At 42.3% G+C, this 16,049-nt stretch overlaps 1 pseudogene; it reads left to right on the top strand.

Annotated features, from left to right (window-relative positions):
• The first annotated feature begins 1,909 nt into the window (after positions 1–1,909).
• Positions 1,910–10,913, top strand: LOC101639654 (annotated as a pseudogene).
• The last annotated feature ends 5,136 nt before the right edge of the window (positions 10,914–16,049 follow it).

The following is a 16,049-nucleotide window of genomic DNA, read 5'->3' as shown; positions in this document are numbered from 1 at the left end:
CGGAATTTCATTTATCACGGTAGGGTCTAGAACCGATTAACCACGATAAACGAGGGTTCACTGTATGTAGAATTTGTTTTAAACCTTACCCTAAATTATTATTTGGCAATTAATTGTAATCCACAAAGCCTTTTTCTCCCCGTTTGTTCAGAGATACAACTTGGTGGCATGGGTCAATGATAGCCAGCAGCTGTGTTTGGACTTGCAGGAAGCTGTCAACACACAATAGAGAAATTGTAAGCATGTTCTAGTTACGGTTTACTTCAATCTGCGGATTGTTTCTGCCTCATGACCCCAAATCTAGTCAATGTTTATTCTTTTAATTCTCTTTCTACATCCTGTGGGGGAAGAAAGAATATGCCTGTATGCTTACCACACCGAGAAAACAATATGCAGAAACAACACAGGATTACATAAGCTCGTAACTGGAAGCCAGACTGAGAATAGAGAATTAACTCTTTGCAATCTTCATCGGTGAGTCTAAGAATTTCTTCTGCACATATATTTGCATAGGTACACAGAGATATGTGTGACAGAAATGTTCAATATTGCATTGTGAAAATGTATTTTGGAAAAAAATATTTTGTATTTTGGAAAAAAACCTAAACATCTATAGGTAGGAGAATGGTCACATAAAGTGTGGAATCCTGTGGGACAGTTTACACAATTGTATACAAACATAGGAACATGTCTGAGTATTGGTGCACATACATGTAAGTAAGAACGAACTGCTTCTAGGGCTCCAGTTCAGACACACATGGGTTTATTCCAAACAGCGGTGCTTAAGCATGGCCCTGTGGTCAGTGGAAAGCTGCAGGCAAGTTCCCGCAGTAGGACAGTAGTCATGGGGTCAGCTCTGACCCACAGCAACCCGAATGAAGGTTTCCGAGGCTGTAACCTTCACAGGCACGGAGATCCTCAACTTCCTCCCGCGGAGTCACTGGTGGGTTTGCTGGTAAGTCCAAGGTCTACTCAAAAGAGTGGCTTCCCAGTTAACTTGAAGGCAGAGATGGCAGCTCGGAAGGTTATGGTGACTTTGAGGGGGGAGGGGAGGATTCTAAAGAGGTGACCTTGATCGTTTCTTGAAAAGACTCCATATGGAAGGAGTTTAGAACCTAAAAACGGCACTGGAGGCCAGGGCAAATGTGCTAAGGACTTTTTTTCTCATTAGAGCAATGAATAATCCGTACATTCTTCGAAGATGGCAAAGGCTGCCGTATGAAAATTTCATTGGGAAACTGACCCCAGTTACCCTACGGCTCTGATCTTACCTCTGCAGACTTCTTTTTGTTCCCCAAACCAAAAGAGTCTTGTAAAGAAACATGGTTTAAGTCCTCCGAGAATACCAGCACTGCCATTTTGACGTAAGGTAAATCGAAGCATATAGAATTCTCAGGGGAAGGCTTACAGAGATGGGAACGGCAGAAGTACATCGTCCTAGATAAAAGATGTTTCAAAAAAACAATAGTTTCACATTGTGGTATTTTTGTCTAATAAAGGTGCCTGTGATTTTGTAGCAATACATTTGGACGTGCCCTGATATATATATTATATATTATATATACATCTACACACACACACACATATATATATATATATATGATGGATAACCTCAATGTCATTAGTCAGAACAAAACCAAGGGCCAACTGTGGAACAGACTGTCAATTGCCCCGATGCTCAAAGGGAAGCTTAAGGAAAGGAAAGGAATTACATGAGCACCACAGGCGATGCTGAGGGTTAGAATGTACAGACCATCTCCAGAATAGATGGGAGGCAGGGAGCACTGACAACCGAAGACAAGAAAAGCTATGGCAAGTGCTGGATAAAGTCCTCTTTCCCGTCAGCAAGCCAAGTTGTGTCACCTACATGTCACATGTTGTTCATGAGTCTTCCTCCAACCCTGATACGATGCCTTTACTCGGTGAGTCCAACGTCTTGGATTAGCTGTCTAGTACACAGGTTGAATAAGTGTGGTGAAAGAACACTGCCTAGCAGTTGGCTTGCCTGAGTTTTAAACCATGCAGTATCCCTTGTTCGGCTCAACAACTGCCTCTTGATCTATGTGTGGATTCTGCAGAGCACCAAGTAGTGTTGGGCGCTGCACAAAATTCCTGTTCTTCCCAATGCTATGCACAATTTGTTACAATCCACACATCCCAATGTCTTTGGACATCAGCAATAATAACCCTTGTTCCACATCCTCTTCTGAATCCTACTTGAATTTGGAGCAATGGCCTGTTAATAGACTGCTGCAACCATTTTTTAATTACCCCCAGTAAAAGTTTACTTGCATATGATATTGTTTGATAATTGCTGCACTCTGTTGGATCACTTTTCTTTGGCATGAGCAAAACTATGGATTTCTTCCAGTCAGTTGGCCAGGTATTTCTTGACATAACTGAGCGCTCACGTCCAGCACGGAGTCTTTACAGAAACGTTTCATTTGGTGTAGCGACTCCTAGAGCCTTGTGTTTTGCCAGTGTCTTCAGTGCAGCGTGGACCTTTATCTTCAGCAGCATCCGTTCTTGATCATTTGCTACCTCCTGATATGGTCGATCAAGCGTTGACCACCTTGGTTTTGGTACAACGACTGTGTATTCTGTACTCCTTTGTTGGTTCTGCATCATTCGAGGTTTGGGCTACAGATTCCTTCAATAGTTAAACTTGAGGTTTGAGTTTTTTCTTTCGTTCGTTCGTTCGGCTTAAGAAATACTGAGCATGTTCTTCACTTTGTTGTCTAACTCCGGCCTTGGCCTATGGCATTAGAATACCTCCCGTTGTCTTTGCAAGCTGCCCTTTGAACTCTGGTTTAGCTCTTCGACGTCATCTTCTCTTTCATTCATGGTAGCTACTTTAGATTAAGGGGTAATTTCTGACATCCATTTTGGTCTTTCTTTTCTATCTTTTTAAGAGCCTTTTGCATTCTTTGTCGATGATGTCTTCTGATATCATCTGGGTGACATCTGTTGGTACTGCAACAGAGGTTTGTACGAACAAGCACTTCACGGAAATCGTGTGCTTACTTCAAAGTACAAGGGCCTTGTTGCCTGGATCTCTGCAGTCAATGAACCTTTTTTGTTTGTTTCTTTCGGTTCTACCTCTTCATTCAGTGAGTCTTAAATTTTCGTGAGCAGTCATACATGATACAGTCGTCTCTTTTCCTGCCCACAGGAAACAGGGGATTGAGAAATCAGAGAAGGAAATGAAGAGCAGATCCAATTGCCCCCATGAACTACAGCCTACCTTTCCATGAAACCAGAAGAAATTCATGGTGCTCAGAAACCAACCAAAAATAAACTTACTGCCATCGAATCAATACTGTTTCACAGCAACCCAACAGAACAGCAGAGAAGTGCCCTGTGGGTTTCCAGGACTGTAATTACTGATGGAAGTAGAAAGCCCATCTTTCTCTGGCTCGGGGACTATTCCTGGAAGTTTTTATCAATAACTCAATAGTTGGCTTGTAATCAAAAGGAGAAAACTATAGAACAGAACTTCAAATTCTTACTGGAATTCAGACTTAATTGGATATCCTGAGACTGGGAAAATCTCCCCGAGCTATTGCCTATAAACAAACCACCTTTAAGTCTTTTTTATCCCATGAAGTCATCTTTAGATCATTTAGGTTTAATAATGCTCGCCTTGAGAACTGTGCTCTTTTAAAGAATTGTCTACATGAAATGAAATAGACATCAACTCCATACCACAGCCGAGAACTTTGGGGACCGAGAGTCTAAGTTACCAGTTACCACTGGTAAAGCAATATGGGTTGAGACAGAGAATGATGGCACAATGTGTAGTTTGTAACCACTATCAATGAACCAGACATCTAAACATGATTACGTAGGCATATGTTTTGCTGTGTGTATTTTTACATACACAGCGCTATCAGAAAATGCTTTCTTTCAAAGGGGAAGTGATCGTACGGTTTATCACAATGCAGTTAGATGTTTTCTGTAGCTTTATCTAAGCATACTTCACCCTTTGATTCATAATGGACAGTGCCTTACTTAATCCTAACTCAATTATAATATTGAGTAAGTAAGTATGTGCTACTGGATACACTTTAGGAAAGCTCCCCATATGTAAATTTAGTTTACTTCTACATGCTTCTTCACGTTAGTCTGTCAACCCCATCAAGAGTAGAAGTAATTCATGAATGAGTTTCAAAGTTTCTGCTTGATGATGGGATCATCCTGCTTCTGAGCCTATCGTCCTGTTTCCAAGGACAAGCGGGAGAGTAAAACAAAACTGTGGAACTCAACGGCTCTGAACACGACGAGCCATCTGTTACAATCACCTGGCTGCTAATGCAGCGCCGACAAACCGGAAAAGCAAGCAGTGAACTTGGAAACACAGGAGAGATGAGTATGAATAAATGTAGCAGAAATTATAGGGTTTCTGTAGGATGTAATGGCTTATGACATGAGGAATTATATCTGTGGTAATTATCTCAATATGCTAAAAAGGTAATAAAACTTGAAACGTATTTTCTTGTATGTAAAAATTATTTCTAAAAAAGTTATTTTAAGCATCTATTTATTATACTACTTTTATAATAAAAAATCCTGCTAGCACAGTGCTTAAAGTGATTGGTTGCTCATTGAAAGGTTGGCTGTTTAAATCCACCCATACGCTACCAAAAAAATTTTTTTTATTAAAGTGTGGTTCTCTTCTTCTCTGAAGATTCACAGCGTTGGCAGCACTGGAACCGGACAGGGCTGTTGTGCTCTGTCCTGTGGGGTCACTGCCAGTCAGATCGGAGGGGTAGATTATACTGTGGAACGAAGTACAAACCTGTGACTGTAACAGCTGGCACTGGAATTCCTGTTGGGGACAGAACTGAGGTTGTTTGAGAAAATCATTTTATGGGTTCTGTGTGGCTATTCGTGGAAAGAGTTTAAACTACACAGTTAGACGGTCTTTACTTGTGTCAAGATAAAAATGTTTTGTTTTACACCTGCTAGGAGAACAAAAGAGTACGGGGAAAGGTATGAGCCTGGTAACTACATCAGGAGGGGCCGCAAGGCCTTCATTCTGTGATGACGAGGACTAGAATGGCAGGAGAGGGGTCTTGTGATGGTTGTTGTTGTTAGGTACCAGCGTGGCCCTGTGTACAACAGAAGGCAACCCTGCTCAGGCCTGCGCCATCCTCACAATTGCTTCCATGCCTGAGCCCACTGTGGCAACCTCTGTGTTAATCCATGTAGTTGAAGGCTTCCCTCGTCCACAGCCCTCTACTGTACCAAGCATGACGTCCTTCTCCAGGGACTGGGCTCTCCTGACCACACGTCCAAAGTATCTAAGACAAAGTCTTGCCATCCTTGCTTCTAAGAAGCCCACTGGGCACATTTCTTCCAAGCCAGACCAGTTGGTCCTTTGAGCAGTCCATGCACTTTAAATATTCTTCTCCAGCACCACCATCCCAATGCATGGATTCTTTTTGGTTTGTTTTTAATCATTTTATTGGAGGCTCGTACAACTTTTCTCACAATCCATCCATCCATCCATTGTGTCAAGCACATTTGTACAGTTGTTGCCATCATCATTCTCAAAGCATTTTCTTTCTTTTTCTTCTTTCTTCCACTCACCTGTATGGCCTTTGTATTTCTTTTTTTTTTAATCATTTTATTGGGGACTCGTACAACTCTTATCACAGTCCATATATACATCCATTGGGTCCATCACATTTGTACATTTGTCGATTCTTCATTGATCTTCCTTAGTCAATGCTCAACTTTCACAGGCATATGAGGCAATTGAAAATATTGTGGCTGGGGTCAGGCACACCTTAGTCCTCAAAGTAATAGCCTTGCTTTTCAATACTCTAATGAGGTCCTGTGCAGCAGGTTTCCCTCATGCAAGGCACCTTTTGATCTCAACTCCCATGAGCACTGATGGTGGATCCAAGCAAGACAAAATCCTTGACAGTTTCAACCTTTTCCTCGTTTATCATGTTACCTATTGTTCAATCGTGGCATTGAGTCAACTGGAGGTAGCGAGTCTCTGAGTTAAAGCTTGCCTGACTCTGGATAGAAAGAATGCAGGGAAGCAGGGTAGTATGAAGGTGAAGATGATTTGGGGAATGTATGCTCCTTGAGAATTATCCAGGTGATCGTAAAGCGAATTGAAGACTATGGGGAACAGGTCTTTATTACATAACATTCAGAAGCCGTGGGTAGTACATCTAACATCTAGGCTCTAACCACAGGCTGTTGGCTCCCATGAAGATTTACAATCTCTGCAACCCTATAAACACTCACTGTGAGGTTGAAACGGCAGTGGGTTTGGGGTGCATGGCTTTTAATACATACCAGATGCTGTTTTAAGTTCTTTTCAAGTACTCATTCCTTAATTCTTCAAATTAACTGTAAGAGATAACTACTATTATTATACACCGTTCACCAATGAGGAAACTGAGGCCCAAGCTCAAACGTAGTCAGTAAGTGGGAGAGTCAGGATTTGAAATCAAAGTAGATTGCACACAGAATATACAGGGCCATAGGAACACAGTAAAGTTCAAAGAGAAGAAGTCACTCTAGAGAATTTTTTAAAAGGGGGGAATCCTTCTAAAATAGATCATTAAAGAACAGAAATATTTATAAATTTTCCAAATTATTAAAATAAAATATTATGTCTAAAATTTCTCAGCAATGGGAAAAAAATAATAGTCTGGAAAGAATAAATAAATGTTAAGGTCAAAGTCATAATGAAGGTAGTGATGAATGAAATAATAAGAGAAAGACCGAGATCCACACAGCTGCAGGTCTTGCATCGTCAATAAAACACATGTAGACATCTTTATCTTATGCTCTGCTTTCAGCCAAGATCCATCTGATATGAACAATGATGTCCCTCATTCTGAATCTACTTTTCAAAGGCATTCGATTGATGGGTCATGACAAATTATTAATAACATTGCAAAGGATGGGAATTCCAGAACATTCTCTGGTGCTCCGGTGAAACCTGTACATAGAACAAGAGGCGGTGGTTTGAACAGAACAGATCGCCTCAAGAAAGGATCTTGAATGTTTTAAAATTGGGGAAGATGTGCTTCAGGTTTATTATTCTGTTTGCTAACCAAATAATCTAATAAATTGGGTCATACGAAAAAGAAGACAATATCAAGACTGAAGGAAGAAGTACCAACACCTGCAGATAAAATAACTTTGCTTGGTGAAAGGGAAGACTTGTAGCATTTACTGACGAAGATCAAAGATTTTAGTATGGATTACACTTATGGAGGTGCATGTTGAGATAGAACCCTTATGTTGGGAAGAAAGAGAGAAATCCTCACAACATCATGACAAGTGGAGAAGAGATTCATGGTATCAAGAATTTCATTTTACTTGTATCTACAATCAAAATTCATTGAAACACCAGTCAGGAAGTCAATATTACATTGGAGAAATCTGATGCAAAAGATCTCTTTAAAGCATTAAAAAGCCAAAATATCGTGTTAGTCTGGGTACTTTAAAGAAACCAATCCACAGAAATTCATATATAAGAGAGAGTTTTATATAAAGGTTAAGTGTGCATCAAGAAAACATCCCAACCCAGTGCTGCCCAAGTCCAACATTAACCCATAGGTCCAACCTCAATCCACAAAGTCCTCCTCCATCTCACAAAACAGACATAATGATGCTGACTCAGAAGGAAAGCTGAGTCTGTGAATGTGTAAGCATCTCAGCACTGGCAGGGGTCTCCACACGCTGCTCCAGCACCCAGGGCTGCATCGGGGTAGGTCCATGCGGCTTCTCCTCAGGGATGTCTCGCAGGAAGTGAGTCTTGGTAGCTAAAGCAGGGAACTGGCTAAGGCAGGTACACCCTGGTCCGACCATCAGAAAGCAAGAGACTCAAGAACTAGAAAGGCGAGGCTCACCGAGCCGTTTATCCTTCCGCCCTTCAATTAGCCCCACCTGTGTTTATTGGCCAGGTTGGCACAATAAACTAACTACCTCCTATCACTTTGAGGACCAAGGTACGCCTGACCTGAGCCATGTTATTTTCAATTGCCTCATGTGCATGAGAAGTCTGACAATAAATCAAGGAGACCAAGGAAGAATTGATACGTTTGAATTATGGAGTTGGCAAAGAGCATTTAATATAAAGGTTTTTGTTGGAAGTAGGATAGCTAGAATGTTCCTTGGAGGTGAGGATGACAAGACTTCACCTTGTACTTGGACATGTTATCAAGAGGAACCAAGACCTAAAGAAGGGCACCATGTTGATAAAAGAGAGTATCAGAGAGAAAAAGAAAGCGCCCCCAACAGAATGGCCCGACATAGTGGCTGCGGCAATGGACTTAACATTGGGACCATTGTGAGGATGGTGCAGGACCGGGCAGTGTTTAATTCTGTTGTATATCGGGTGCTATGGGTAGAAACCAACTTGAGGGAACCTAACAAGAGCAACACAAAGAGTGAGCAGACTGAGGGTGCAGTAAATATATGGTATTAATCCTAGACAAGATATTAGAACAGGCAGGGAAAAAAGGAGGAGCTGATGCCAGGGGCTTAAGTGGAGACCAAATGTTTTGAGAATGATGAGGGCAATGAAGGTACAAATGTGCTTTACACAATTGATGTATGTATGGATTGTGATAAGAGCTGTATGAGCCCCTAATAAAATGATCTTAAAAATATTAGAACAGATAGAAAAGAATCAACGATCAAAGAAAATAACTTTCTCATAAAAAGGAAATCTAGCTTTATAAATCAAAAAGCAAAACACTGCCATGGTGTCGATTCTGACTCAGAGCAACCCTACACAGGGTTTCCAAGGCTGGGAGTCTTTACAAGAAGAAAAAGCTTTCTCTCTCTCCCGAGAGGGCCACTGTAGGTTCAAACTACTGACCTTGTGGTGAGCAGCCCAGTAATAACCCACTAGGTCACCCGAGTGCCTTATAGATCAAAAGTACCCACTACGCATAGGCAAGATTTTTTAAAAGCCTAAGACCTTGTGCACAATCCAGTAACTGCTTTGAGAGAAAAACCAGACGTTGACACTCAAGAAGTCCAGTGGTAGAAACGTTCCTGAGCAATTCAATTTTCACTCCGACACTGAATGAAAGTGTCTTCAGAGGAGAGTCCTTTGAATAAAGGCTGGTGAGCTGAAGAAGTTAGCAAAGTTCCCCCTGTCTTTTAGAAACAGAAAACAAAAACAGATGACCGATGTTTAAATTACAAGTTCGAATGCTTAAAGCAAATATCCTCAGCTCCCCAGGGCAGCTCGCTCTTGCTGAGCTCCACGTAGCTGAAGCATTACTGTGTTGAAAGGGATTTTGTGGTCAGCTGTGTTAAGCAATTCAAATCTGGAGAAGAACCTAGGAGGAAATGATTAATGATCAGTTCTTTTCCAGGAAGTTTAAAAAATAAGAAACTACAAGCATAACAGAATCAGTGTGAACACAATTGCTACAAGTACAGCCCGGTGGTGGATGTTTTGGGGGCTGAAGTCCACATCCCTACCAGGGTTTAGGTCTCATGCAGTAATTAAGACCCATCAGCATTCAAGGTAAAGTCAGCAGGCCCCCTTCTATCACACTGAACAAGCTGTGAAATATATACATTCATTATATACCTATACACACACATATATATGCCCACAGCCTCCCTGCCCTCCCACAACGCTCGACTCTGAGCTCCTTCCTGCTTGCCAGCCCATCTTCCTGCCGTGACTGACAAGGAAGCAGCCTTTGATGATGCCGTAGAAGAACACGTGATTAACGAGGAGCACAAAATATGGAAAAGGAACCCCCCTTTTCTTCACAGTGTGGTGATGACCATGCTCTGGAGTGGCGCAGCCTAGCTGCACAGTGGCTTCCAGATGTAAGCAGACCAGAGGGAAAGATGTCAGCATCCATCCACGTGTCTTGGGCACACATTTATTGGATGAGCAAAACCACCTGTGACAACTAGCGTGCAACCCCCTGATGATGGTGCCCAGTTTGATGCCTCACATTGAGACGGTGAGAAAGGAGAATTTGGAGGTTTGGGCTCTGTCGGTGGCAAGATTGAACTAGAAATCAAGATCACCGTGAAAGAGAAGTCAACCGAGCCGTTACACGTCCCAGGACCCTTGCATCGTTGCAAGCAAGACTCCATTCGGGGAAGTTCTTGGTTTTGACTACACGGAACACCCTTCTACACCAGACCCTTCTGCAGAGTGTAAGCCAGACGTGCCTCTCCGTGGACACCAGAAGGAAGGCTACAGACTTCGTGGAACCCAAATCTCAGCGGGCAATGGCTTCGTGCTTTGGATGATCACACCATCTGCCTGTGGACATCAGTGCTGTGGCAAAGGAAGGATCAGTGGTGGATGCGGGACCTACTGCAGGAGCTGAAGCTGTTTCGTGGCATCTGCTTCATGAGCCTCTGTTTGGGTCGGTTGCTGATAATCAGAAGCTCATGGTCTGGGATACTCATTCTAGCCGTACTTCCAAGCCAGTGTCACACGGTTGATGCTCCCCCAGCTGAAGGGAACCGCCTTTCTTTCGATCCGGATCGTGAAACTCATTCTTGCCACAGGATCAGCTGACAAGACCGTTGCTTTGTGGGATCTGAGAAACCTGAAACTCACATTGCATTCCTTTGCATCACCTAAGGGTGTGCAGGGCAGTTGTCGCTGAATGAAACTATTTTGGCTTCCCATGGTACTGATCATAGACTGACTGAATGTCTGGGATTTAAGTAAAATGGGAGAGAAACAAGCCCCAGAAAACGCAGGAGATGGACCGCCAGCGTTGTTTATTCACAGTGGTCACACTGCCAAGATATCTGACTTCTCATGAACCTTGAGTGATTTGTTCTGCCTCAGAAGATGCCATCAAGCAAGTGCGCCAGATGGCAGAGAACATTTATATGGTGAAGACCCTGAAGGAAGTGTGGATCCAGAAGAACCAGGGTCCTAAACATGTCCGTACTTGTGATTTTAGACTCCCCTGTTTCCTCTCCACCAAGAGATTGATTTTTTGGAGATGAGACTATGTTTGGCTAGTCTTCTTTAGATATCGTCAATAATGCTCTCAGCCCAAACTGCATGTTTTCTAAATGTTAACTGGGAGACTTGCTTTAGCGAAGCCACAGGCATATATTAAATTTGCTTCAGGAATTTTCCAGAAACAAACCCAGGTCTGGAGTAGCCGCAGAACAGGGAATATGTATATGTGGTTATTTTTCTTCTTATGCTATGATCCCAAGTTTTCCTGATTCATTTAAGTCAAGGCTAGAGTGAGTAAGGACTAGAGAGAGCCAAGGGAGGGAAGTGCTGAGCCATCAAGTGTAATCCTGCAAGGTGTCATTTTATTCAGGAAGCAGGGGAGAGTCCAGTTCTTTAGAACCCTACTCCAGGATCTTCACTCCCGACTGGCCACGATGCGCATCTTCCCAATTAGCCTCGTCTCTCCATCCCTTCAGTTAAGTCAAAACGATTGATGTTCCTCTTTTCCCAGATATTTTTGCTTGTTAGTGCATTTCTTACACTGATTGTATATTTTTCTCTTTCCTGTCAAATGGTTATTTTTGTTTTGTTCTGTTGCTGGATTTTTTTTTTTTCTGTAACTTGCGACTTCCAAGTTGTAAGGATAGATGTCTTTACCTGCTAAGTATACCACAGGTAGACTGTCCAGGTTAAGTCGAGAAGAGTGAATCGATGGCTGAGTTTTGTTTTTTAAATTAAACTAATCTTTGATAAGATTAGCTTTTTTTTTTTTCTTTAACAGAATGTTAGTCTTTGACCACTAGTTGGGTACCATCTCCCTTCTGGGTAACCTGTTTCACCAGCAGGCCTGTTGCTCTCCCTGACGAACTATAAGTGATTATACTGGAGTAAATGCTTTTCTACAGAACACCTCAAGAATATATATATATACACACACACACACATATATATATATATATAAATTCCACCCCCATCATACTTTTCTTTTTTTGCTTCTGCCTCCAAGAACAGAGCAAGGAAGGAAAGGAAGAAACTGATTACATTGATGTCTGTGGAGCAAAGATTACGTACACTGGCAACACTCCATTGTTTTTGTCTTCAGCATGGTTATCACGAAACAAAAACAAAAAGATAACCGCTATATCTGCGGCCTGATTATTTGACAACAGACCTGAATATTTCCTCTTCTTTCAATAAGGCAAAAGATGCCCTTCATTTTACTTATCTCTAAGGCATTTATTTGCTGATAGGGGCCTAGTCGACTGTTTCTATATGATAGCTTGGCAGATCTATCTCAGGAAGCTGTCTTCTGAGTTCAAGAAGTCTGTTGTTGCTTTGACATTCGCCAAAACTCCCCGGACAAATTTCTTTATTGTAATTCCCATCCCCCGTATTCCTGGGGCTAATAAGGAAAATACAAACAAGCATCAGTACAACCTCGGGTAGTACCCTTTGGTACTCTGCTTCTATTTGTCTTTTACCTTCCTGTGAATAACTTCACAGGCTGTTTCATCCTAATTAAAGCAGTGCATACTCATTGTCAGAATTCAAGTAATACAAAGATACACGAAAGAGAAGTTTCACACTGTATTTCACAGACGTAAAATATAAACAGACGCTCACAAAAAATATAAATACATGAGATAAAAGATAAAACTTTCTTGCTTACACCCTCTCACGCCCTTCCCAAGGAAACCACTTCAGTGGATCATTTTCCAACTTCTAATACAATGTACATGTGGAATTTTTATTGTGGTTGCATTTTGTTTTGTATGTTTTTAAACCAAAATAAGGCATGATATATAATGAGGGGCACCTGACCCACATCAGGGTGCTTTCGATCGCCTCGTATGCAGGTGAAAACGTGACAAAGAATGAGGAAAGCCAAAGAAAAGCTGATGCATTTGAATTACGGTGCCGGCAGAGAAAACCGGAAGGATCATGGACTGCCAAAAGAACAAATCTGTCGTGAAAGACGTACAGCCAGAAGGCTCCTTAAGAGCAAGGATGGCCACACGTCATCTCTCATACTTTGGGCAAGTTTTCAAGAGGGATCAGTCCGGGAGAAGGACGTCCTGCCCAGGAAAGTGGGGGGGTGGGGGAAGCTCCCCAGGGAGATGAATGGACAATTGAGGGCAACAATGGGCTGAACCCCTACATTGGGGAGGGTGGCTCAGGACGAGCCACTGTTACAGGCAGGGTCTCTATCGGTAGGTAGTTCAGTGGGTTGGTTACACATTGGGTTGCTACCTGCACTGTCAGTAGTTTGAAACCACCAGCCACTAATCTGGAGGAAGACAAGGATTTCTACTCCCATAAAGAGTTACAGTCAAAAAATAAAAATAAAAATAAAATAAAATAAAATAAAATAAAATAAAAAAAAGAGTTACAGTCTTGGAAACCCACAGGGACATTTCTTCTTTGTCCTAGAGGTTCATGACGAGTCAAACTAGACTCAATGGGAGTGGGTTTATCAGCAGGAACTGCCTGGACCAGAACTAGTAACAACAACATGCACCTGCCTGGCTTTGTGTGTGTGTGTGTGTCTTTTTAAAACTTATTTATGAGTTCCTATGTGCAAATATATCACATTCTTTTGTAATGGCTGCAAAGTATAATATGGATGCCCCATAACTCATTCAATCATCCTTTCATTCTTTCCCAACTCATGGGTATTTAAGAAGAATCCTTATTCACATACTTCGTGTACTCCATTCAGTAACATGGATTCCTCTCAGTGGGATTTCTCCGCCAAATGAAACATTTTCAAATGTTTAAAATTTCATCTCTTCACAAGATTCATTGTAAACCTTCAGAATTTCTGTTCCTTTCTTTGTTGTGTAAAATCAGGGCATAAACCTTCCGCAATGCTTTGTATATCTTATTTTTAAAAGCACATGTTATGTCGAAAAAACGCCCCTGTCATTTATGCCTGTGTGGTTATAAATAAATAAATGCTTCCGTTATGGCTGTGATGGTCCGCATTAAATCACTGTGCAAATGCCCATGGCTTGGTTTATGAAAGCAGTAATTCACTGTGGAAACAAACTGCACCCCCACGGCCATGTGGGGCACTAATGCAGTTTTTACATCCTGTGACTCCCTCCCACTGTGTCCCTACACAGAGATCAGGGCCGACATCATTTCCAGTCATCAAAAGTTAACCTGAAAAAGAAGGGGCGATACCTACACAGCAATAGATAGTAAACTGGTGGCCATTTGGGGTTTTTAATATCCACAAATTATTGGTAACAAAATGAATACTTCTGCTGATCTACACTAGAGGAAAGCATAAATCTATAACCAATAAGTTGCTATTATGACATGAACCTTGAAAAACCATCTTCAAATATTTTTTCAAGAGAATTTCTCGTTGAATCCCACGTTACATTTTTTCCCCTTTACTTGACATTCAGACTAATTGTAAATTGTTTTAAAAGAGAAATGCCTTCAAAAAATACATTGACCAAAGGAGCTCTTTAAAATTTAACCTCAGGCTCTTCCTTGTATCCTAAAGACCTGAGTAACAACCGAGATTGTTAAGACACAGCGAGTTTGATACAGAAGCATGTGACATGCAATTAATCTCCATTCATACCCTGCTCTACTTGTCAGCAAACAACGGTTCTGCTTTAGAAGGAGATCTGAAGACTTCAATTAAAAACAGTCAGCTAACAAGAAAATAATCTATGTTAAAGGAAGGTGGCAGGTGCAGAAATGAGTTGTTGACCAAAGTGTCAGTTTTGAACAATAAAGGGCTGCATATCAAAAATGTTGGCCCGGGTTTCATTGCGTGTGTCTGAAAATTAAAAGGAATTTGCAAAACCCACAAAGTACACTTTAACAAGCTTACAAAATAAGTTTCCTTTCATCAAATGACAGATAAAAAAAATCACGTTCTATCTTTAAATGTAAAGACAAAATTAAGCTTCTATCTCAGAAACCAAAGACCCTCAGAAACTCTAGTTACCAGGCTAATATTGAGCCAATAATCAAAGACCGAGGGAAAGGCTGGATTGCTTCTTCAAAACCCAAATGAATCTCTTCTCCCAAATAGTTTTTCATTCCTAACCTTTAGACTCACTCCGTTCATCATTAAAATGGATTTTGGAAACCTCACCTCCAAAGTAGAACTAGTTGACAGTTTTTACAAAGACACAGGCCAGGATGGAAATGGCGCTACAAGCAGAGACCAAAGGAATGTGCCAACTATTTGATTAGGAGGCATTTATAACAAAATAACATGGTAATGGAGATATAAAACCAATTAAACTCAGAGAAACTGAAAAAACAGCCCTTGCCAAAAGTATGATCTGCCCGAAGCAGCCATCTGTTAAATAGGCGTCAAATGTGTCGCCGAGATGCCAAAAGGCTTAATGCTAAACGGTTTCCTCCTGCGCCCTGGCTGGGAACTGCAGCTCCAGGTCTCCGGCCTTCCCAGAAGGTCAGTTACAATGACTTTCTCTGGGAAAAGTGTGAACTGAAAAGATGAAGGTGCTCCTTGGAAGAGTCCCTTCTGAGTGTGAGAAGTCTGGGCTGAGTGTGAGTGCGGCCTCAGCCATTTCAAAGGCTGGAGTTGGACGTGAACTTGCCATGCGGGGCACTTTTAAAGGGGGCGCGTATGAACTCGCCGAGGGGGTCAGGAAATGCGACCCTCTCGATGAGAAGTTTACAAGCTGGTAAAGTGAGGTCTGGGGTTCTGCACTGTCACAAGCAAGCAAACAAACAAACAAACAAGCATGGACCCGAAGGCAGGTGTCCCAAGTGAAAGGGGATGGCGGGGCTTGGAGGCGCAGGAGGGAGAAAGTCTACAGATAGTGGGGGGCCATGACAAGCCCAGGGCCCGGCGGGCAGATGAAGCTCCAAGAATCTGACCTTGGAGGAGGTTAGACCCCTGGTGGACAAAAGAAAAGGTGGGACTGGCCAGGGTGAAAGGCCGCCCCGAGGTGGGTAGGTGAAAACCTGGTTGGCAGACGCTGAAGCTTCTAGAAGCGTCCAGCGTGGGAGCAGGTGAGTGATGGAGGCCAGCAGAAAAGCAGGCCCTGGGAGCCCCTTCCTCGCCCTCGGGTCAGCACCTGCGGGACTTCCGGGGGGACGGGAGGGGCCC

This window comes from Echinops telfairi, unplaced genomic scaffold, assembly GCF_000313985.2.
Source record: "Echinops telfairi isolate 266 unplaced genomic scaffold, ASM31398v2 ScPeMD7_7458;HRSCAF=8496, whole genome shotgun sequence".
Classification (NCBI taxonomy): domain Eukaryota; kingdom Metazoa; phylum Chordata; class Mammalia; order Afrosoricida; family Tenrecidae; genus Echinops; species Echinops telfairi.
This window is presented reverse-complemented; position numbering and strand designations above follow the sequence as displayed.